The 24,107-nt window shown below is 31.2% G+C and overlaps 1 protein-coding gene across 1 annotated transcript in view; it reads left to right on the forward strand.

Moving 5' to 3' along the window:
* The window catches only part of LOC145693166 (uncharacterized), a 118,282-nt gene extending 101,730 nt beyond the window's left edge, over positions 1–16,552 (forward strand). The window contains exon 2 of the mRNA XM_081768921.1: positions 12,029–16,552. The gene's annotated coding sequence lies outside the window, so the exon portion shown is untranslated. The remainder of the gene's footprint in view (positions 1–12,028) is intronic.
* The last annotated feature ends 7,555 nt before the right edge of the window (positions 16,553–24,107 follow it).

The raw sequence follows: 24,107 nt of genomic DNA on the forward strand, positions 1-24,107 counted from the left end.
CAAATTATTGTCATAGAATATTTTTTTTTCCTAAATGAAATAAATACAGGAATGAAAGTACCTCCCTCATGTGATATGAATTAATCTAGGGCGAATTATGGAGTCACTGTCGTCAAATAATTCTTTGGCGAATGTGCAGATTTCAAATGTATAAAAATTGGACATTACGTATGTATTTTACTTCCTATCTCTTTATAAATCTTAAACAATTTCATTTTGTATGGGAAATGACGTAGCAATTTACTGCTGGTTTCAAACGTTACTTTAAAAAAAAAAAAAAAAAAAAAAAAAAAGTGAAGGAACGCTCACCTCTAGTGCAGAGATCACACCTTTGATTCCATATCAGGTGAATTTTGTTCTAGAAAATAGTTGTTTCAGTGGGTTTTTCCACCACCTACGTTTGCTTCCTTCCATGCTTTATCATTTAGCTATACAAATCATACTATATGTAAAATTTCATTTTATTGCAGTATATATATATATATATATATATATATATATATATAGAGAGAGAGAGAGAGAGAGAGAGAGATAGATAGATAGATAGATAGATAGATAGATAGATAGATAGATAGATAGATAGATAGATAGATAGATAGATATGTTTATGTTATAAATATCATAAAATATCATATATGATAATAATCTTAATATCACAAACTCAATCTTCTATATCTTGAAAGCAATGACCCTAGTATTTATGAATGTACTGTTTTGGAAATACTTGCAAATAATTAATCAATTTTATTGTTATATTACATCATTTCTACATTGTTTTCAGTGTAAAACAATTGAGGGATAAAGACTTATAATAACCTCTATTAATATATTATTGTTGGTTATCAAAGTAAAACAGGTACCCAGGTCTCTTTTGAACTAGATGAAACACAGGTAGTAGGTAGGCCACTATTAGGACTGTATGCGTGTGTCTGTATTTGTGTGTTACTGTTAGGAGATATCAAACAATAGATACAAATTGCTACTCAACAGTGTATATTATTTAGTATACAGTAAATAAATAAATAAAAAGAAGCTATTCTAGCGGAATAAAAACTATCAACTGCATTAGATTGCCAAAGAACGACATGATATTTAACGCCATTCATTTTACTCGATTTTATCGGAAACTACGCATGATAATATACCCTCAGGAATTTCATTTTGTTTAGCTCGATGTCGTCTATGGATTGATATATGTCTTGTCTATTAACCATCTATATACTTTCATCTTACTATTGTTATAATGAAAAGCTTGACTAATGTATACTTTAGTATCAGTTTCATTTTGATAGGTGACATGGTTATCGTTCAGCATTAAATTTTAGGTTTACAAAAAAATTCGTTTGTCGAAAACTACGCATGAGGATTTGCACATACTATATAATTTTGTTCAGCATAATGAGATCTATTGATTGATGTGAAAAAAATGAAATCTTTAAGTTTAACGTCCAACAATTATGCCCTTTAGGCTAAGGAAGACGATGATTACGTCAAGTGAGTGATGACGGAAGAATTGGTGGGATGAGAAATGTACGGAAACGGGAGTGCCCCAAGGAAACCCACGGGCACAATGTTGTTCACCACAAACTTACTTGTCCCAGGATCGAACCAAGGACCTCACGCACCAGAGATAAGCGCTCTACCACTGTATTGATTGGTGTATATCACATCTTTGGATCCTTTTTTTTCGTTAAACACTAGTAAAATTATAGAATTTTTTATAGATATGTCTATGACAACTAAAATTTTTTCTCCATATAGACTGTACTAGTTCTTAACCAAAGTATCATGTTCCAAGCTTTCCAATATAGAACAAAATTTGATTACTACAAATATCTACCCCAAACTGAGAAGAAGGGAGAAAATTACATGTTAATTATATCTAGCTATCTGTTATTAGTAGGAAAATGTTGATGTACTATGATATTTAAATCATTGCTCTTATGTAACATTGTTTAATGTCAATTTTATGACAACAATGACAACAAAGCACGTAATGCATCATACAAGGTAAACGTTTATCTGATAATACAGATTTTCCGGTATGAAACTAAATTGTAATGTAAGTGTTTTCTTCCCGATCACTTTTTTTATTTATTTTATTTAATAACTACACACTTAATATAAAACTAATTAGTTCTCTTGTTCTATTCGTTCCGTGGAGTTCATACAAGAAAACAGGTTTTCTTGAGAGATCCAGAACAATATCATAAATAGCTAAAGAAACAAAAAAAAAAAAAAAAAAGGACGAAAACAGAAAAGTAACTTCAATATTGTGTCAAGTTTTATCGGTCAAGAAAATGATCACCTTAGCTTCTTCTTCTTTTCTACTTCTGCTAATTCATTTAATTCTAACATTGTAATTTAACTGAAAGCTATTAGCTAAATATATTTGCAGTAATACAAAGCATTTAGTGAACAGGTTTATGTATTATATTTGGAACCTGTTGGAACTGGCAACTGTGTCATTTCAAATTTATTTACGGGGAGAGACTCTCCAATATAAGTAGAATTTCACACTTTTTATTACGAGGGTGATTCAGAAAGTAATTCCTCCAAGGTGATACCTTTATTTGTGTTTGACAGATATCACCGATAGAGGTACCAGTGAAAAGCTTGTAATGACAGCTACAAATGGTGTTGTCAACATAGTCCCCATTACGGGCAACACACTTACGCCAACACGAAACAAGGTTTTTCACGCCGTTTGCGAAGAATTATGGTGACGACACTATTGTCGAATTGCTGCTTCCACCTCCGCATCACAACTATAGCGTTTGGCCCTTAAGGTGATTCTTAAGTTTGGGGAAGAGTCAAAAAACACAGGGCGCAAGATCCAGGTTATAGGCAGGATGAGGCATTGCCAGCAGATGGGACAACTTTGATTTTTTTTTTCGGAGGATGGGATGTGTGGGAGTACTCCATAGACTGACGCTTCGTTTCCGGGTCGTAATAGTGTATCCATGACTTACCGCCGGCGATGAATGTTCCTGGCGTACAACCTTCCGCAGCCAGAAGTTCAATGACAGTCCGCTGTTTCAACAAACTCAACTTTAAATTCAAGGAAACAATTACCCCTCCCTTGAAGCACCAAATGACTTTTCTGAGTACTCCTCTTCAAGTGTAAACATAAAACAAAGAATTTAGGTTACACGAATTTGTCTCTCCTTTAGCCTAGTCGGCATAACCGTGGGACGTAAAACTCAAATTTCATTTCATTTTCAACGAATTTGTCGGTAAATAATCATCTATGCAAGATACAAAACTTTCTTTGGACCAAAAGTAACCAATATACTCAACATTGATGAGTTTTATTCTGGTTCTCCAACGTAAAAGTATTAAATATATTTTCTGCTTTTAAATATATTTCTTCTTATAATTTTCAATTTAATTTGTGATTCTCGTGAATGACATAAGCAATCTACTTTATGATTTACATATTTAGGAGTGTGTTTTACTATTGGTCTACAAGTACAACAATTAAAATTACCTATAAGTACTGTACACATAAGTAGTGTTAATGGGAGTGTCTTTGAATGATTTGCCAAATAATATGAAATAGAAACACTTATACAACAGTAGAAATAATATGTAAATATACAAGTATATACAAGTGCTCTTACTTGTAATGTCATGCATAGTTGTAATGTTCGATACATACAGTTGCAATAATAATAATAATAATAATAATAATAATAATAATAATAATAATAATAATAATAATAATAATAATAATAATAATAATAATAATAATAATAATAATAATAATAATAATAATAATAATTATTATTATTATTATTATTATTATTATTATTATTATTATTATTATTATTATTATTATTATTATTATTATTATTATTATTATTATTATTATTATCCCTGACTTCTCAATCTGATAATGTTGTTATTATCCCTTTGATTCTAAGTGCAAATGTTTTCTACTTGCCGACATATTTATAACGTGTTTCTGATTCTCCATTCCTATAAAATATTATTTTATTGTTTAACATTTCAAAGACATTTTTGCAGTTTCATCCGTACAGTTAAACTAATTTGTAGACAAATTATTATCTTTTAAAAATACCTTAAATCAATTATTTTTTATTATTTTTTTTTCAAAAGTAATATCTCATTAGTGTGTATTTTGAATCAGTTCAACTTCAATGATGAAAATTGTGTTATTCTTGAAGCATTAGTAGCAAAAGAATGTTTATGATGGGTGGAAAACGAAAACACTAGCACTATACTCTTGATTGTTTATCCTATGTTCAAAATATGTTTTTAAATCAATTACATCTAATCAGAATTATTTTAAGAATTGCATTGAATTTCCTTGAATGTAATTTTATGTATTTCGTAGAAATCATTCTTGGTTTGTTTATCAGTTACGATACTGTAATTCCTGCATCACTGAAATCTGAAAAAATTATTATCGAAAATTTGCGATAGAAGATGAAGATACTTTTGTTTTACAAAATTTATCCGGTGAAGTACAGAGTAATTAAACATTTCAATATATGTTAAAATTAAAACTACTGAATAGCATCAATGTTTTGATTACTGTTTCTAGAATGATTAGTGATTACACTGTAATTTCGATATTTTATTCACAAAGGAAGATATTGTATTGCATAGATTGAAGTTTCGTTTTGTCATCCTTAAATAAATGTACTATTTGTTAAGTTTTCTGTTAGCAGTATGTAATTTTTAGTTGAAGTTCCGTGTACGCATGGTTGGACACGTAGTATACATAAGAAAATTTCTGTCATCGCGTTTCAAGCATCGTAATGACAACAAACAACAGCATAAGTCAAGAGGAAAAAACATCATTTCAATTCTTCTTTATTTTAATATAGCCTCAAAAAAGCAACTTCACTTTTTTCCTTTCAAAGAAAAAAAGTATATTATTGTTGTCATAACACCAAAGTGGAATCATATAACATGGAACCTACAAAATCCTTGAGAATGGTCCTCGACCTGTTTGACTGACACAACGGCCTAAAAAATGACTGAGCACTGTTGCACATGCTTGACCTTCCTTCTATGTGCCATTCACATCGAACTTTGAAAATACTTATGAAAATACTCATGAGTAATTGCAAAAGAGCCCGCAGCTATAAACATTTCTTAAATAATATTTATCTTCTTTTGAAAGCCTTTTTTTTTTTTTTTTTTTTTTTCGTTGCTTCGAAGAAATGCTTTGGGAAATATGTTTGCACCCGGAAGCAAACTTAAACTATTATTTGTTTAGAATAATAAAACTTACAGATATTCCAGTGGTTATCGTTTAGTTCTTTATTTTTATGTAATGTTTGCAGATATTATGGTAGCAAATTTAGAGAGGAATTTAGCAAACAGAAACGTGTATAAGGTACAGGTAACTACGAACACATTTGTCTGAATTCAGTTTCTCTCTATTTCAATGGATTTTTCGTAAAATGCCTAATTGATACTATATTTTAATATAAAATTATTTACTATAACATTTGAGAAAAGGTAAATATATAAAAGTGTTACTATTATCCGTTATTACCTTTCAATACACATTCGAGATGAATTCGTATCAATTATAAAATAACAGCAATAAGATTGATTACCTAACGATAAAAAATGTGTTAACCTTGTAAGTAATTCCACTTAGAAACTTAACTTTAAGATGTAACGGAATTTTAACATATATATATAGCAGAGATCAAGTTTACTGCAATATTAAAATCAACATATTCTTTACAACATATGCAATAAAATCGAAACAGCTGAAACTCTGTCTAATAAACTCTAAACAAAACTTCTATAATAAAACTTCCATTTAACAGAACTGGAAAGAAATACAATCCCTTGAATCCCTTTTCTTGTATAATTACCATTAATATAACTTGCATTGAGCAAATCTGTCTATCAAGAAAACGGAGAGCGTTTTCGACTCTGAATAAATGAAAACTTTTATAAATATTGTATTGCTACATATATTGATTTTAACTTCAAGAAAGTGATTTTAAGGAAGATGATGGTTATTTCTCTTTTTATATTATTTGTTTAAAATTTCGGAAAATCATTATGCGTTTGAGTTTCATTTAATTGTTTAAAAGAATCTATCTATTTCGTAAGTAGTGCTTCTTTAATATTCTGTTAGTGTTCTATATTAAAATTACGTTTTCCATAATTTATAAGATTATATATAAACTCTTATTTAACGTTTATTCAATATTATTAAGAAATTGTAGTAAAGTATTTTACTTCTAAAACTATAGATAATATTATTTTACCGGTTATTTGACTTTTTTTTCCGCACTTAGTAAAATATTGTTCTAAAACAATGTAAGTGAAATTCTTGTTCTGTAAGGAACCTTACATTCAACATATTTCACTGTATTAATACCAATCAATTTTGTTAATATTATTAATTAAACAAAAAAAATAGTAAATTATTACAAATTAAAATTCACAGTAAAAACTTTTAAATGCTTTGTTTTAAATACTTTCGATCTTTCATGAGGAAGTTGAGGAAATCAACGTTTCATCAGGATCAATAATATTGGCTTTCCTATTTTTGCCTTTCTTCCCATAAAATGATTCTGATGTGTACACGGTAACTCTTGTTTTTTCTTTAGATATATGTTTGTTTAAACAGTCATTGAAAGCATTCGTCAGAATCTAATTTTATGTTTCATACAGGGAAGCACTTCATTTATTTATAGTGTGATCTTTAATTACTATGATATATCGCCAGGCGATAACTTCTAGTTTCCTTATTCATATTTTATATAACTAATACTTCTCATTGTTGTTGTGCCTTTCCTTTTACAGGATTATGTTTATTCTCTACACTCATAACATTTAATAATAAGTATTTTATGATCTATAAGATGAAAGTTACAGACAAAATGTGGTTATTGCCTTCAGTTCGTCTTGAAACCCAATGTAGGCTACGGCTGTTCTTCGCTAAAGGGAGTAACTGGATCATTTCAACATAAAAACACTTATTACCTACCGTATGAATGATGCAATCAAGAGTTACAGTTGGTTGTAGAACAACAACCTCATCAAACGACTTTACCTTTTACCTTCTTTTCTTTTTTCCTTGTTGATTTTTATTCTTATTCGTTGTTATTTTCAATTCCTGTTTTCAATGGCTGAAGCAACAGGCAACGTAGGTCATAGAGATTATGGCGATGCAAATACTTTCTACATCATATTAAAGAGAGAAAAATTATATATGTAAATTCTAAAAGTATATATTGTAAGCACGTGGTTTAATCAAGCGAAACAAATATCAATAAAATTCATAGTAACGCTGAAAGTTAATAGAACTATATTTGTCCCCTTTTACATGAAAATTTAATCAGTTCTTAATTAAAATTTGAAATTATACTAACTTAAGCACCCAAACGTTGAAGATAAATTGACACTATGCTTTAGTGACCTCTTGTCATTTTCTTCATACTTGCGTTATAAAAGAAAAAAAAATACTCCTTGTAGAACTACTTGTTCTGATCAGTTTACTCCACAGTAGGCCGTATCGAAAATCACTCCTTCCTTTTCTAACATTTTTTAAAAACACACCATCAACTCAACACAGTGTTTATGAATATTGGTGTTATTTTTCAATAATATTTTTCAAACTGTTTAGATTTAACCAAAGGGGTAATTCAAGAAACTTCGAATTTTTCTCTATAATAGAGAAGACTGATCAAAATATATAGAACTACAAGGAGTGTAATTTTGTTAAAAATATACTCATGAAAATATACTGATGACAGGGAGCCATTGAAACGTACCGTTAAATTATCGACAGCATTTGGATACTTCAGTTAGTATAATTTTCAATTATTAATATGCGTCATATTCCGCCATTAAGTAATTCAGTTTTAAATGTTTATTGGAAATAGAAGAGAAATTATAAGATATATCTATTATTTAATACTAAAAAACTATAACTTCATGGATAACAAACCACTATACGACAACCATTAACAAGATTACTTTTAATTAACATCTATATTTCTGGCTTTACCTATTTATCTGCAATTAAACTTTTAGTTTAACGTTCCACGATCAGTACCGAATTTAGAAATTTCGGGCCCCCCACAAGGAAATTTGAAGGTCCCCCTCTATATTCAATTCTTTTTTAATAGTACATTTTAACGAAATATTCCTAGTGTTCTATTTGCTATGGAATAGAAACTCAAATACTTATGTTTTACAAGAAATCCTTCTTTCTCAACTTCATTTCCGCAAACTCCCGTATAAGATCTCTCTTTTCAATGGTCGCAGCCCTCTGATAGTTGATTGCCAATATTCCCAAGTCGCTCATTCTCTCCTGTATCATTGAACACCTTAAATAGCTCTTGATCGTTTGTAAGACTGAGAATGACCTTTCAGTGGAAGCCTCAGTCACGAGTAAAGTCTGGAATAAAGCAAGAGTAGTCAAAACTTCAGGATAACTTGGGGCAATAATAACTCGACGTATAGTAATACCGCCAATTCAAGACCAGGGTTAATTTTTGAAATATGGTTTATAGGTTCAGTGCGAAGGGAAGTTAATTCCAATGGTAGCGACGAGCCAATGTCTTGCTGGTACTTCTTTTGTAGTTTTTCAGTCTTAACTAAAATTTCTTCGTCTGAAAGGTTCACACTACTTTTCGGGAATATGATTGAAAATTCATCAAGAATTGTTTGTGACGATGCAAAAACGGTTCTCTATTTAATTGTATGATATATATAGAAGTCTATTGTAAACATTAACCCTGAAGCAAGCCTCTGTATTCGAAAACGAACGATCTTCTACCAGTTCATCTTTCCACTTCTCAGCAACAGCTGTGTCCTCTTGTTTTATTTGTTTGGAATTCTCTCATTTTGTCATCACAGTCAGAAACACAAAATCGAAGGAATCCATGACTTTCGCCAATCGCTATGCTTCTGATACAATGGACAATGCACCAGAGTTAACTGGCCAGAGTGCTACTAAACGAATTGCTCCCACACACTTCAGCAGTGTTGCGACTCTTGCAGGAAGCACAATATGCAGATAAGCTTATTTTTAAACACCTCGAAAGTAAGAGACATCTTGTACGTCGTTGTCAGTCTTGGTAGCTCAGTACTTGATTCAAGTAATTAAACTATTGTGTAAATATTATTTTTAAAGATCAGTATTTACAGGCAAGATGCAGGGAGGCCTTTAAAAGCCCTTGGACCCCTTAGGGCACAAGCTCCCTTGCAATGCGGAGTCTTGCGGTTTATAGATCCGGCACTGTCCACGATTATCCCCTCTAAGCTAAAGAACATCAATAATAATAGAAGTAAATGAAATAGAAGTCTTGAGAAGTGAGATGGGAGGAAATAAAAGAAATTCTGACACGATGTTTCCACCACATATTCGCCATGGACTGGGATCAAACCAAAGACTCTTTGCCCTAGCTTTTTCACTGAACATGTATTGGTACACTGACGATATATCTAGGTATTTTTTTAAGTATGATGTTAACAATAGACCCAAAACAAAAATAAATAAATAAATAAATAAATCAACCACCTTTTAAAAAATGATCAAACCTCGTCCAGATAATACAGAATTGTTGCATAAGAGTTAAACTTTCTAGAACTCCCTTATGGCTATGTGGATAACGTATGTCTTTCGCACGGGAAACTCGGGTTCCATTCCCGGCGGGAGCTCATGTGATCCGGATTTCACGTTAAGTTGCAGATCCACATCTCATAGCCTCGCTAATAAAAAGAATGCTAAACTGAAATCAAATGAATAAAAATAAAATAAAAAAAGTTAAGTTTTCTTATACACTTATTTTGTGACTTGATTGATTTTATAATTTTGGACAAAGCATTAAAGCGCATAATAAATCAATACTTTTTTTCTTTTTAATTAGTTAAATCGACTAAATGTTACAGTATATATATATATATATATATATATATATAAAGCGAGGATTTACAGTCGATTAGTTAAAGCAATATTCACGCTATCGATTAGTTTTAAGTTGAATTTAGATTTAACTTCTTTTCTGACATGAATGATCTGAGTTCTGGTTCAAGGTACGGAAAGTCCTTACTAACCTTGAAAGAAAGTAAAATATGAGAAATTAAAATAGATGTTTTTCATTTTCACCATATGTCGATTACTCCATAACCTGAGCAAATGCTTGCATGCTTGCTGATATAATAGACATTTCATCTAAAATAACTTCGTTGTACTGGTACACTTTATTGGTAATTATTGATGGAATTAACTTTATAATTTAGTGTCAACTACAAATTCTTTACTCCTTATGTTTTTAAATGTTCTGTATTTCAGAGTACTTGCTGAATTATCGCTGAATTATAGCTATCATACACGTTTGAGTCTATTAGCTAGAAATTAATTAGAATTTGATAAGCTTTGAGTGTGTATGTGATTGGCTCTTAGCTCTATAATAAATATCTTATTCTGAATGTTAACAGATGTTTTAAGATTTTCTTCCCTTATCTGTTATTAAATTTGAATGTTTTTAGTCATGGATTTTAAGCTAGAAATCATCCAATTGAACCATTGCTATAATTAGTGTTTACTGCGTAATAAATATACATTCATTGTAGAAATGGTTCAATTAGGTTTCTTATTGAAAATTGAAATGGAATAGCAGATAAGGGAAAAGGATCTACATTTGTTGATATTTAGAATAATACACTCCTTAATATATAAAAAGTCTTTCTTTCACAGAATTAACCCGGAACTTAAAAGTTTCACTGCTTACATATTAGGAGACTACCAAGCCCTTCTACTAACATAACCAAATTACTGGCGTGATAGCTCTTTCTGGACCTGAGCCGCCCCAACACCATCTGTTAGCGACCGGCTGAACTACGTCCACCCTAGCGACAGCACATGGTCAGTGCGTTGCGTCTCTCTATCTCAAAGAGGAGTATCAGAAGTTTTCTGGACCTAGTGACCGTCACGTATTTTGTTCACGTGACTCCTCAGTTTTGCTTCACGATGCTGGGTGGACGCCGAAAGTTGGGATGCATCGGCCGGAAATCGAACTCAGGACCACGTGGACATAATGTTCTGTTGTAATATAACATTTTTATTAATTGTGAAAATATGTTACGAAAAGTGGTGGCTCTATGGTCTAGTGGTTAGAGTGTTGGATTCATGTCCAACACTCTAACCACTAGACTATAGAGCCACCACTTTTCGTAACATATTTTCACAATTAATGAAAATGTTATATTACAACATAATATAAATTTTAAAAAAATAGTTACAAACTCACCCAATATGCTGCAGTCGAAGAATTTCAGCACACGTTCAAATAGTGTTATGTAGATAGCACCACCACAAAGAAGAAAAATCAGTGCATTATGTTTCTTTTTAACACTGACAGATGGCAGAATATGGTGAAGACTTAAAACCACGTTCTAAACTTATATTCTACGCCATAGAAGCCACCTTCCTAGCGTATAGCCGCCCGCCTTTAATGTGACTTAGATCGCAATGATAAGACTAAATTCTACCATCGTTACTGCGATGGCCAAAACAGTGAATAGGTTTCCACTGAACCATTCCTAACAAATGCGTATGAATAAAGGCGACAGCTCAATTCATTGAAAATTCAGCAAGTACTTCTAAATACAGGATACTAAAAAGCGAAATATTGATAAAGTCAGTAGCGTAGCCAGGATGTGTGTTTGGGGGGGGGGCCCAAGTGCTGTTATAGGTACATATAGAAAAATTACAAACAAAAAAATATATAAACATAAAAATATATAAAAAATTACAAACATCAAAGTACCAAAGTACATTGTCGGACCTCTTTGGGGAGGCCCGGCCCCTCCGGCCCCCCCCCTTCCCTACGCCACTGGATAAAGTGGTTTATTTATTTTCATTGCTTCTGGTAAATATTTTGTTTCTAATTTAATAGAACACAAATATCAATGTGCTTGTGGTCTAGTTTTAAAAATAGCTCATAATGCAAAACTAAAACATAAACATGTTTTTCTGTGTTCTTACAGTTTCTTTCTTTTTGTATCTTTACAGGTCGCTGGAAGTGAAAAATGGTCGCAAGCATCTTTTTATGCAGTGTCAAAAGAAGCAGGATGCCGCCTGACATACATTGGATGGTGCTTCGAAATGGCAACGTGTATTATCAAACATACATACATCAACGTTTGAACTGATCAAGTACTGTATCCTGCGGTTTGTTTCGTCTCAGTCCCATTATGTCCACGTATACGGAGATAAACTTAATTAGATTAGTTTTGTTATTTTTGTGTACGTGTGTTGTCTACTATTCCAGTTAGGTGTATTTTCTTCTAGAAAAATTGACTGTTATATGTATCAAATATTCAATATTCCCAGATATTAGTATATATATTTCCTCAGGCTTTTTCTTCTTTTTTTTATTGTAAAACCTTTATTTTCGTGTAATGCTGTTGGCCTTGTAGGTCCTTTTTGCTTGATTGGATACTGACAACATTAAACTTGGCAACACTGGTTAGGTAGACAAGGAGTGCCGGGAGACGAGTTGTGCTCTTTAATTTTCCAGTCAGGTTCGAAGCATGATACCAACCAGGCGGTCGTCGGAACTCGGAACGCTAAAGAACTAACAACCTGTTCCAAACACACTTTAACTTTGACGATCGAACGTCCGTAAACAGAATAACTGGAGGTTTAAGAAAGAGAAAAAAGATTGCTCTTTTTTTCTGATTCGTTTGGTTGTGGAAAAGCCAAGGGAATTGAGGAGAAAGGGGCATGTTTAAGAATTATAATGTGTGTGTGGACAGGGACACAGACAGATGTGGATAGCCTTAAGGTTCAGAATGCCCTGTAACTGCCCAGTGTAGGTCAAGATAGGCAAAACGACAACCGTCTATACTAAACCACTGTACAGTAAATTGAATAAGAGCGCAAACTGAGTTGACGAATTATAGTGTAACGTGATAATATGCTGTATCCATTTGTAATTAAGTCATTGTAAAATGACGAAAACAGTTGCTTTTGCAAGTTCAAGAACTTGTCACTCTTATTTATTTTTCTTTCTTAAACTAAATGATTGAAATTTGAATTGCTATAATAGTAAATACAGTTTCTGTAGTGCCGTTTTTGTTGTTTTTAGCCAAATAGTGTTAACAAAGTACACTGGTCATCATACAACTCAGCTTGCATTAGACTTCTAAAAAAAAATAACGGATTCATAAGTAACACTTAGCAAATATAATGAAACAATAATTGTAATATGTCATCCTTGTGGTATTTTTTTCTCTAGATGTGCATATCTGTATTTATATATATGTGAACTTGAATTCAATGTTTATATTTGTTTTTTGCCTCAAACTTGAGTGCTTAAGCAAACATTATACAAAAATTAAACTTAAATACCGTTATTACTACAAACCATGTGGATAATTTCAAGCACTCAATCAATCAGAGTCGAAGCAATACATTTTTCTCAGTTGACAGTACTTATATTATGTCCAATTTGGAATTCTAGATTCGTCACGTGCAGTATACGTATTTGCTTTACCATTTTTTCCAGACAAAGAAAGAAAGGCAATAAAAGACTTAAAATTTGCTCACATACAAAAAATATTAAACGGTAACAGATGAAATAAAACTTGTAAAATACGTAAATGTATTATTCATCCTCTTCTCATATATAAAACACATTCAACAAAATATTAAAAATAACAATGATGATGAAAGAACTTGACTCAAAATTCAGACAAAACTCAAGTTTTTTTATTTATTTTTTTATTTATTTATTATTATTATTATTATTATTATTTTTTAAGGAATTCTTTCCTTAATTTTCTTCAATTTTTCAGACTTTTGTTTGCGTGCAAAAATGCATATCTTCATCGTGAATACTGACTAATCACTAATAGTTTTCTGTCATAAGTAAATCAATGTTGTGTATGTATATATAAACCATATTTAAGAGTTGATTTTAAAATTATGCACTGGTAAAGAGAGAAGCGAAACCTGACTATGGTTTTAAATTTAATTTACAATATATTGATAATGGGAAAATCACGTGATCATTCATAATAGAAAACAAATTATGCAATAAAAATTAATTCAATAAAGAATTACTTCTGTAAACGATTATGTATTAATTAACATATATTAGCTTAGCAAAATATAAGACAAAATTATATTTCACATATCGCTTTTGCACGCAGAGCACATTATTAAAATTAAAAGAATCTATTATTCACCTCTCCGCTTTAAAAGAAAACCAACTCAACAAATAAAATGTCACTTAGGAAATGGAAACCAATTACACATACAAAATTACGTCTTAGAAAGTTACTAAGCCATTGTGAATATACATATATTTGTATAGGAAAGACGAAGAAACGAGAAGAAAAGGGCACACAAAGATCCCTAATAATCAAAACACCTCTACTTCTGCTTTACGTAGTCATTTATTGAAAGTGAACATACAGTGAATCAAATACAAATATTACACATTGTTAAATCACCAACGAAAAGGACTGTTTCCAAAACTTACAATGTTTTCATGAAACAGCCAAAATAAAATTTAGATGAAGAAAATCTTGATAAACACTGGCACGATATTATTAAGTCATAAACGTAACTATAATAAAAACCAATTTACGTTGACAAACTATAAATTCTTCCATCCTTATGGAAGAACAATCTTGATCACTATAGTCTTCAACATTGTATCCACAAACCAATAGTTTCTAACAACAGTGTTTCCTATTTCACGACACTAAAACGCTGGAACATGAAACATATTCCAGGCTTTTCAAAATGCCAACAGAAGAAGATCAGAGGTTCACCGGTTATCATCAAGAACTGATTTTCTTTTGCTGAAGAGAGATGAATGATAACTTTTCTTAACTTTTAAAACTTATGCTTGTTTACCAAACAATATGGTAATAATCGGAATGTAATTTAAGTAGTAGAAACGAAAATATAATCTACAATATGAATTTAAAGAATTCTTAGAACGAAATGTACGTATTATTTTTAATAATGATGAAAAGTAAAATAGTAATATCGCTAGAAAAAATTACCTGTGTTGCATGAGACTAAAGTTTACATGTTTATAGCTATTAAAACCTAGATTAAAACTTACTTCTTTGGCCTACATGTTTTCTTTCACTCAAAAGTAATTATTCTTGTGTCATATGTGTTAATTACATTTACTACTATTCCAATTTCGATTTTAATCACCAATGTGTGTAATTGTATGTTCAACAGGGAAAATTTTTCACTCAAAACCATTACTAGTTGGCAAACAATAGTAAATAGATTTTTGTTTATTAATATTTATAGTATACAGCAATTCAAGTTTTAATCATGAAATAATAATAATAATAATAATTATTATTATTATATATTAATTTTTACCTTGTTTTCAATAACATGAACTGAGGAAATTATGAAATGTATAATATAATGATTCCACTCATTTGCTCAAAGAAACTTTAAAAGGAAAGAAACTGTGTATTAACTGTATGTATTGTAAAATATTACCTTTTTTCATAGTTTATGAATAGTATATACTAAATATAGATTTGTATATTATTGCTATTGTGCCACTGTCATATAAATGATTCCGTTTAATAAAATATCACACACATAAAGGAAAAAGACATGCATTAGTAAATATACTCAGGATATAGCATGTATAAGAAACAAAATTCGTGCTGCAAAGACCAACACCCAGTGATGCTGCAACTTAGTGAAATAGTGCCAGTCTTTACATGAAATTATTCTTATTAAAAAGAAACGTTTTTCTTTAAAACAAAAGAAAGACAAAAAGAAAAGAACAATTTCAATCTTATCGTAAATAAATAAATTTATTAGTATGTTTTGAATGTATAAGTGTTGGCTGTATCAAGAGCAAAAACGTTTTGTTGAATGAAGTGTTACGTGCCATGATGTATTAATGAACAGTTTTTTTTGAATATCATAGCTGAATTGAAGATATTTAAAGAAAAAGTAAAGGAATATTTTTGAATTTTGTGTTAACTGTATAATAAAGGTCACAAATTATTCTATATTTGTGTATGTGTATATGTATGTATGTATGTATATGTGTGTGTGGTTGTGTTTGGTTACAGGATGGAAAATTTTTGATAATTGTTTTATATAATGAATATTTCGTATACTTATTATTTTTTTTAAACTTTAGACAAATATTCAATCAAAGAAATATCTGTATTATGAATTCATAAACAAGGGAAAGCCGATTGGGATGTAATGATATGTGTGGGTGTGTCTGTTTTTAAAAGTACGTATGTCTGTATGTGTGTGTGTGTGTGTGTGTGTGTGTGTGTATGTGTGTGTGTGTGTGTGTGTGTGTGTGTGTGAGAGAGAGAGAGAGAGAGAGAAGTAGTGTGTGTGTGTGTGTGTCAGAAAAATGCGTTAATGCGTATGAATACAAATATTAAATGTGACCTGTGTTACTAACCAAACATCACAAATTATCCATTGTTTTATGTATGTATGTATAAATATATTTCAGCGATGTAACGTCTGATATCTTAAAAGAAAAATAATAAAAATTACATGAATGAAATTATATTTATACCTGTAATTTTACAACTCCCTCTTAATAATATTGTTTCAAAAAAATGAAAATGAAATCTTTAAGTTTAACGTCCCACGGTTATGCCGGTTAGGCTAAAGGAGACGGAATATTGTTTCAAGTAGAAAGAGATTTGTAACTATTTCAAACTTGTCTCTATTTTAGTTCCTGTGAAAATTAAGCTAATTTTGGAAAGCAAAATCAGTTCGAAATGATCACTTACCACCAAAAAAAGTGTATTAAGGGATCCCATTATAGAAAAATTAAATTAAATTATATTTCCAATTTACTTTTTCAACTTTTATCAGTCGCCTAACATTTAATATTTCCAGTCCCTAATAGAATTAAATCTGATACTCTGAAATCAGCAGTACTATAATAATCAGTAGGAAGGCGGAAAAATTTTGATTTTCCCAGTGAATCAAGTTGTATTGTTTAGGGTTATTCAAACTAAATATTCACAGCATTTCATTTTTTTTTTTTTAATATCTCTAATTAGAAAATAAAATTAAAATTTTGACATGGCGTTTAAGAATACTATGAAATAGAGTAGCGAGTGTCTTAGATATATTGTCCGCAGATAAGAAATGACGTATATATATCTTACCAGTTATGAACACCCACACGGTTTCCCAACTCAAGCGGAAATTCTTGCTTCTCGAATAATAGTTTTGACGAAAGTCAAGAACTAAATACATCTTTTAGGAATATACTTTACGAAGGTTTGATTTGTTCTTGAAATAATTTTAAAAAAAGATTGATATCAATAACATTCTTTAATTGTTATTGTTGACTTTCCTTTATACACCATACACTTCCTAATGGTTTGTATACAAAGAAACGATGTTTTAGCATTGACGCCTCAGTTTATAATTTCAAAACTTATTCTCCATTGTGTCTTTCGAAGAGATATTGAAATATTGTATACATTCTCATTTACATATCTGAATTTTTTTAGGAAAAAAATAATATTAAAGAGAATAATTAAAGTAATTTAAAATAAACTTACAGTTTAGTGGATTATTAATGTAAAATCAAAAGACATGAGGGAGGGGATCCAAAAGAAACCGGATTCAAAGCGGGCAGCCTTTCCAAGTCGTAGTAGAGAGTTCTTCCTCTAGGTGAGTCTAGTAGTAACTTTTCCAAAATCAGTTGCCCAAGGATTTTAACGTTTGATCATAATGTTTTTCTCAACTGTTATCGTTTGCCGCCTGCAAAATCGTTATGGCAGATTTAAAGAAACAAACTGTGTGTTTGAAAATTTGCTTACTGTTTGGAAAATCGGCAACGGAAGCTTACCAAATACTTCAACAGGTTTTTAAGAAGGATGATATGAGCTGCATACAAGTTTTCAAGTGGTTTGGGCGCTTTAAACGTGGTGAGATGGGTGTTGAAGATTGTGCTCGTTTTGGGCACCCTTTATAATCTTGAAAAGACGAAAATATTGAAAAAACACTCCAAAAAGTCAACAAAGATCATCGTTTCACGATCAACAAACTTTCAGAACAGACTAGAGTGAGTTGGAGCTCATGTAAGCGAATTTTGACCTAAGATTTGCAAATGAGATGTGTTGCCGCTAAATTTGTTCTTCGCCTGTTCACACAGAATGAAAAAAAAAATCGTCTGAATTTGAGCCAGGACTTGAAAAATCAGATTGAAAGTGTTGGGTCTGGCTAGTGAAAGATACTCGACTCTCTTTCCCTCCTGACGAGAAAAAAAACAACAAACAAAAAACAAAAACGAGGCAAGTGAGATCAAATGTTAAGACGATGATCTTTTTTTTTTTTTTTTTTTTTTTTTTTTTTTTTTTTTTTTTTTTTTTTGTTAATGTTCGTGAATTGTATACCGTGAATTTGTCCCCTCTGCTCAGACTGTTAACCATCACTTTTAGTTGGAAGTTTTAAGACATTTCGGGAGAATGTGTGGAGGAAACTCTTGGAATTCTAGTGATCAACTGACTGGTTTTTCACCATGACAACGTACCCACACACACTACTTGTTCTGTGAACCGCTATTTGAGTTCTAATGGCTGAACTATCATTCGCTGCCATATTCATATTCGCCAGACCCACCTCCGTGCGACTCTTTTCTGTTCTCGATAATTTAAAAAAATCTAAAAGAGAAGCGTTTTAATGATGTGGAGGGTGTTAAAAGCTTCACAGAGGGCACTGGACGAATTAAAATTGAAGAGTTTCAGAGGTATTTCAAACAATGGGAAGTACATCGCATCTAATATAGAGTACTTTGAAGGAGACTGAAGGAAATGTGTTACAAAAAAAAACTTAATAAATTAATTTTTTAGAACAAATGTCCGGTTTCTTTTGGGACGCCTTCGTATAGACATATAGATAAATGGCAATGTGTACAATTTTTGAATAAATGCCTTTTTAAGGTAGTGAACATCATCAAAATATTATAATGCGATAGTAGCTTTTATCTAATAATAGCAATAATAATAATAATAATAATAATAATAATAATAATAATAATAATAATAATAATCCTTTGTCAGTAGCTTTTATGTAAATTGACCAATAAGAGAAGAATATTCTTTAATGAAGGTGAGTTTAAAAGAGCCCAATTATCAACAGATGGCAGTGCGTTTTCCCTGTCTTTCTAATGTATTTTGTAGGCGATGACAATACTCACAATAACAATATCTAGTTCATGAAGCGAATATTCAAACTTTGTTCAAAGACAACTTGAATCAATAATTAGAGAGTTATCCGTACTCACAAAAGGCAAGAAAGTGAATGACTGAATCAGGACTCGATCCCGGGATTTCCGGCATAATGTACCGATGCGTTAACCACTACGCGTACGCGTTGTGGTTAACGCAGCGTCATAATATGCCGGAGATCTTGGGTTCGAGTCTCGGCCCAGTCATTCAATTTTAACTCTTTATGTGCTATTGAATTCACGCCTACAGAGGATTTGGTATGTAAAAATAAGTTTAAATCGATTGTTTCCTCCTTTCATTAATATATATGAAATTACTGTCGTTAAAAGATGTTCTCAATATATGGACACTAGATTGTCCAAATACAGCAGCTATTCTATGGTACAAGGCATGTGGTCTGAGTGGAGAGCATCCACTTCAGGAGTGAAAGAGTGTTGCTGTTTTGGAAAGCGGACTAGGTGGTTAGGTATGACGCATCAGCACGTATGCCAGAGATCTCGGGTTCGATTGTCGGTCCAGTCATTCACTTTTCATTCTTTGTGTGTTTTTGAACTCACGCCTATAGAAGATTTGGTATGTAGAAATAAGTTTAAATTGGTTGTTTTCTCCTTTCGTTAATATATGTGAAATTATCCGCACAATTTTGTGATATTTTGTTCCTTCCATTAATGAACGTTTTATTATTGGAAGCATGCTTATGAAGAGTACAATTAAGTGCGCTTTACAATCAATAAAACTCTCTCGTACTCTTTAATTACCTATTCAATTTGTCTTCGGACGAAGTTTGTGTATTAATCTCTTGAATTGATTTAATTACTTGTGCATATTGTCTCATTTTATAAATAGATTGAAAAGATAGGTGATATATACTACCATCTGTTTTCTAACATTTATACTTATCTGAAATGAAAACACAAATGCTACTGAAAAATTGATAAAACGGAAAATTTGTTAGAGTCCTACATTTGAGCGTGACTGTACGTCGATTTACATACTAAAGTCAATTTGTGAATAGATTCCATTTAATTTTCGAACAGACTAAATATGAGTAAAAAATAATAAAAAAAAAAAAACAATAAACAATAAACTAATTGAAGTTATAATTATTATTAGCTCTAATTGTTATTGTGGCTTGAAAATTGTAGGAAAAAAAAGTTCTAACTTAAAATGTTCTTAAAATGTATATTTTGTTCTCTTTCATTCCTTTATGACGTATGACATTTTATGGGAAATGTATTTTTAAAAACCTAAGTTAAGTTAATAATGTCATAATAATGAAAAAAATAAATGTTACGATACAGGAGGAGAATATTTTGTGAAGAATCGTACAGTGACATTCAAAGCTGAATTTGAGATAACTCCCTCGTAGGTACGTGAATAGCGTACTCATCTTTGGCTTGGAAGACTCAGGGTCAATTCCCGGAGGAAGCTCATGTAGTTTGAATTCCACGTTAAGCTGTAGATCCGCGTCTTATATAACATCGCTGCTGAACATGATGCTAAACTCAAATCCAATGAGACAATGTTGTTTTCTTAATAAATTCAGAACAAATGAAAAGACAATTTTTGGTACAGTATTCCCGTAACTTTAAGAGAGTGTTCCTAATTTAAAAAGAGTGCTATAATTGGTCGAAAGAAGCGTAATCTTTTCTTGTCGTTTATGAATTGGTATAGTAGCCAGCGAAAGTACATAGTATCTTCCTATATATTTATTTTCTTAATAACTGTGGATTGATAAAATTGAATGCAAATTTCTATAACGCAAAGAAAAATCATCTTCTGTAATGTACCGAAAAGTGCATACAAAATGACCCATTCGTCTTTCCTAGTTATTGATAAGAGAACATACAGAAAGAGAAGGTATAATCTTTGGTTAATGGCTGTATCGAGTCTTATAAGACAGAAAAACATGTCTTTTTTTTAGGATGGAGGGGAGAGGGGGGTTTATTCATAATTTTACGATTTCCCAAAATTACTTCTGAGTTAATTAGATTATAACACTCTAACTTGAGAAAAATATACACTTTTTGCTGGCCTCTGTGCTATAAGATACAAGGAAAAAAAGGGAGGGGGGAACAAGAGTAATGTAAAAGATTATAATAAATATTTGAATTAGACAGAGACGAAATAATTTAAAGTTTTGTGATTCAAAAAGATTCTTAAAATTAAAGTGAGAACTTCAGTTATTTTGGAACGCTGACAAAGTCTACCCTTTTACAAAATATTATTTTTAGAGATATGTAGACGATGTACTTTTCTTGTACAGGGATAATTCATAACTTGATTTTTTACTGAATGAACTGAATGGAATCCATAGTAATTTGAGATTTACATTTGAGAACGGAAAGAAAGACTTAATTATTTAGAACTCAATATGAGAAGATATAACAATAAGTCACTAGTGTCTACCGCAAGCATACAGCCGGCACACAGTACACACATTATAAATCTGCTCATTCTGCAAGTACCGAACCAAATATTTGGAAGAATTGCTTTCTGCGTTCCAGACTTACCTTACCTTTCTGGAAACATACAGATAGAAATAGCCATTTATTGAAGCTAGGTAGTACGAATGGGTACCCAGTCCCCATTCTCCATTAACTGGCATAACCAGGTTAAAAGGAATTTATGTTTCTATAGACATGAAACCGACACGAATGACACAAAATGAGTGGGATTACCTATTTTCCCAGATTGACAACTGCACTGAATAAGATCTACATTAATACGGTTCCTGTACAGCTTTGAAAGCCTCCAAAACCTTAGAAAAGAACTTTACCCAATTTAAAACTTACTACACGGATCCCAATGTAAAATCAAGTATTTATGATCTAAAATACAGTTGCCATGATAGTTAGCAAACCTGCAGTTGTCATAATCAAAACCAAAAGAAATCTACAGTACGAATCAAGGAGCATATTAGGGATTCAAAAGCGAAAAGCCCGGTGACAGGTCATTCGAAAGATCTGAAAGAAACTCTACAGAAGGTAGAAAATACAAAAATTTTATTGGGAGCCAAAAATGAAGTAGAGACTTCGTATTTCAAAATTTATTTATTCGTTTAAGAAAACCATAATTAAATTTTGAGATGATTAAATGGTGAATGGGAAGCAATAATTACAAAATTCGCAGAGCACTGGCGTAACAACAAAAATATCAATACGAGCTGGCAATCTTTCACTGAATAACGAAAGATCGCAGAAATCGGCTTTGGTATATTGCAACTTGTGTCACCACCATTTGACATGTGATCGTTGAACTTGACAAAATGTATTCCAGCACCGCTCTTCCCTTGATAAGTCCGTTCTAGTTTATTCCCTTCTGTTTTTATTTGTCTTCTTCCTGTTTTTATCCTCCGTGACCAAGACTCCAGGAGGAAGTGGAAATTGTGGAAATACAAATAATATTCAGGAATTACAGAACCCTGTAAGTAGAATAATAGTTAGAATTCTTAAGCGTAGTCTTAAACTGTCTTAAGCCGAAATGTAATTCAGCCTTGTAAATGTAGAAATTTGTGCTTAACCTCAAAATCACTTTAGAAAATAAGATTAAAACATTTGCATGAACTATTCAATGTTCTGAATTCCATTCTTTATAGCCTCTTACGAACTTGTAGTATTGAAGTAAGTTTCCAAATTGGTCTCTCATTTTTATTCCGTAACTTTATGTTTAAAAAGCATAGCCTGTAACACGTTTGATCAATTCAGAATTTGTTTATAACATGAGAATGAAATATCTTTCGTTACGTGAGTTGGATTCAGTTCTTTTGTAAAACGCAACATGTTAAACATGCGCAAAAAATAAATAGATATTAGAAGAAAATTGACTTCTTCCTTAAATATATTGGAAAATCTGCTATCTGAACTTACAGAGAATTGATTTTCCTTACCTTGAAGAAGTTCAGAAAAAATACCTGAATTCATACTTTCTTGCTTAGAGTCCCTTGATGGTGGATACAATTCATATCTGACGCTGCTCGTGATAGCCTATGATCATAAAATGATATTAAATTCCATATTTATGCTCCTCAATAATTCTCATCATATCTGCAGTCCATCACTGCAGTATAATACTTGTATAATTACAGACCATATTCATTGTTTGTTGTAAGCTCCGTATCTTCCCAGAACAGAAGACTGCTCTGCATTTGTCTCGCTAATCTTTATCATTATTGTAATATGCAAGCACTTCATTAATAATATTAATAATTAAGAACTAATTTTAAAAAAAATATTAAATGTATTTCTCAAAAGAAAAATCAAAATCAAGACAATTTGAACTCTAAAAATTGATTGACTTTCCACAACTACTTCTGAATAAAATCATCTTCTATTTATTTCTTAATAACCATAACATGCTATAATAAACAGGAAGCAGATATAAAATCCAAGTAATATTGTTTTTAATTAGATTGAAATGGGTGGCACGGACATATGTCTGAATTGCCAATTTTAAAACATGGAATGAAGTAAATTAAATTGTCTTTATAATCAGAATGTAAATTAGTATAATGTAGAAAGTTCCAGGCCATAAGCTTCACTATTTTTTTTTCTCTGGCTTGGCAACCTGTCATTGTTCTTTCCTTCTTATTATTATTTAAATCAGCTTTATATTGTTTAATCAAATAATTACATAGCAGCTCGGTCAAAGAAAAGGTGTAACTCTTTACTGGTTGAATTTTGATAATTTTCCCAATTAAAGCCTAGTAATGATACAAACTGCTCAATGTTCCAAAGCAAGATACCCACAACTCATTACTTATATATATATATATAACAATAACTATATCGGTAACTGAAATATTTACCAATAATGATGTCAAATTCATTTATGATTAAATAGTAGTGATCAAAATAGCTACTTTATATTAC

The sequence above is a fragment of the Thermobia domestica genome, chromosome 8 (genome assembly GCF_964235325.1).
Source record: "Thermobia domestica chromosome 8, izTheDome1.hap1.1, whole genome shotgun sequence".
NCBI classification, from domain to species: Eukaryota; Metazoa; Arthropoda; class Insecta; order Zygentoma; family Lepismatidae; genus Thermobia; species Thermobia domestica.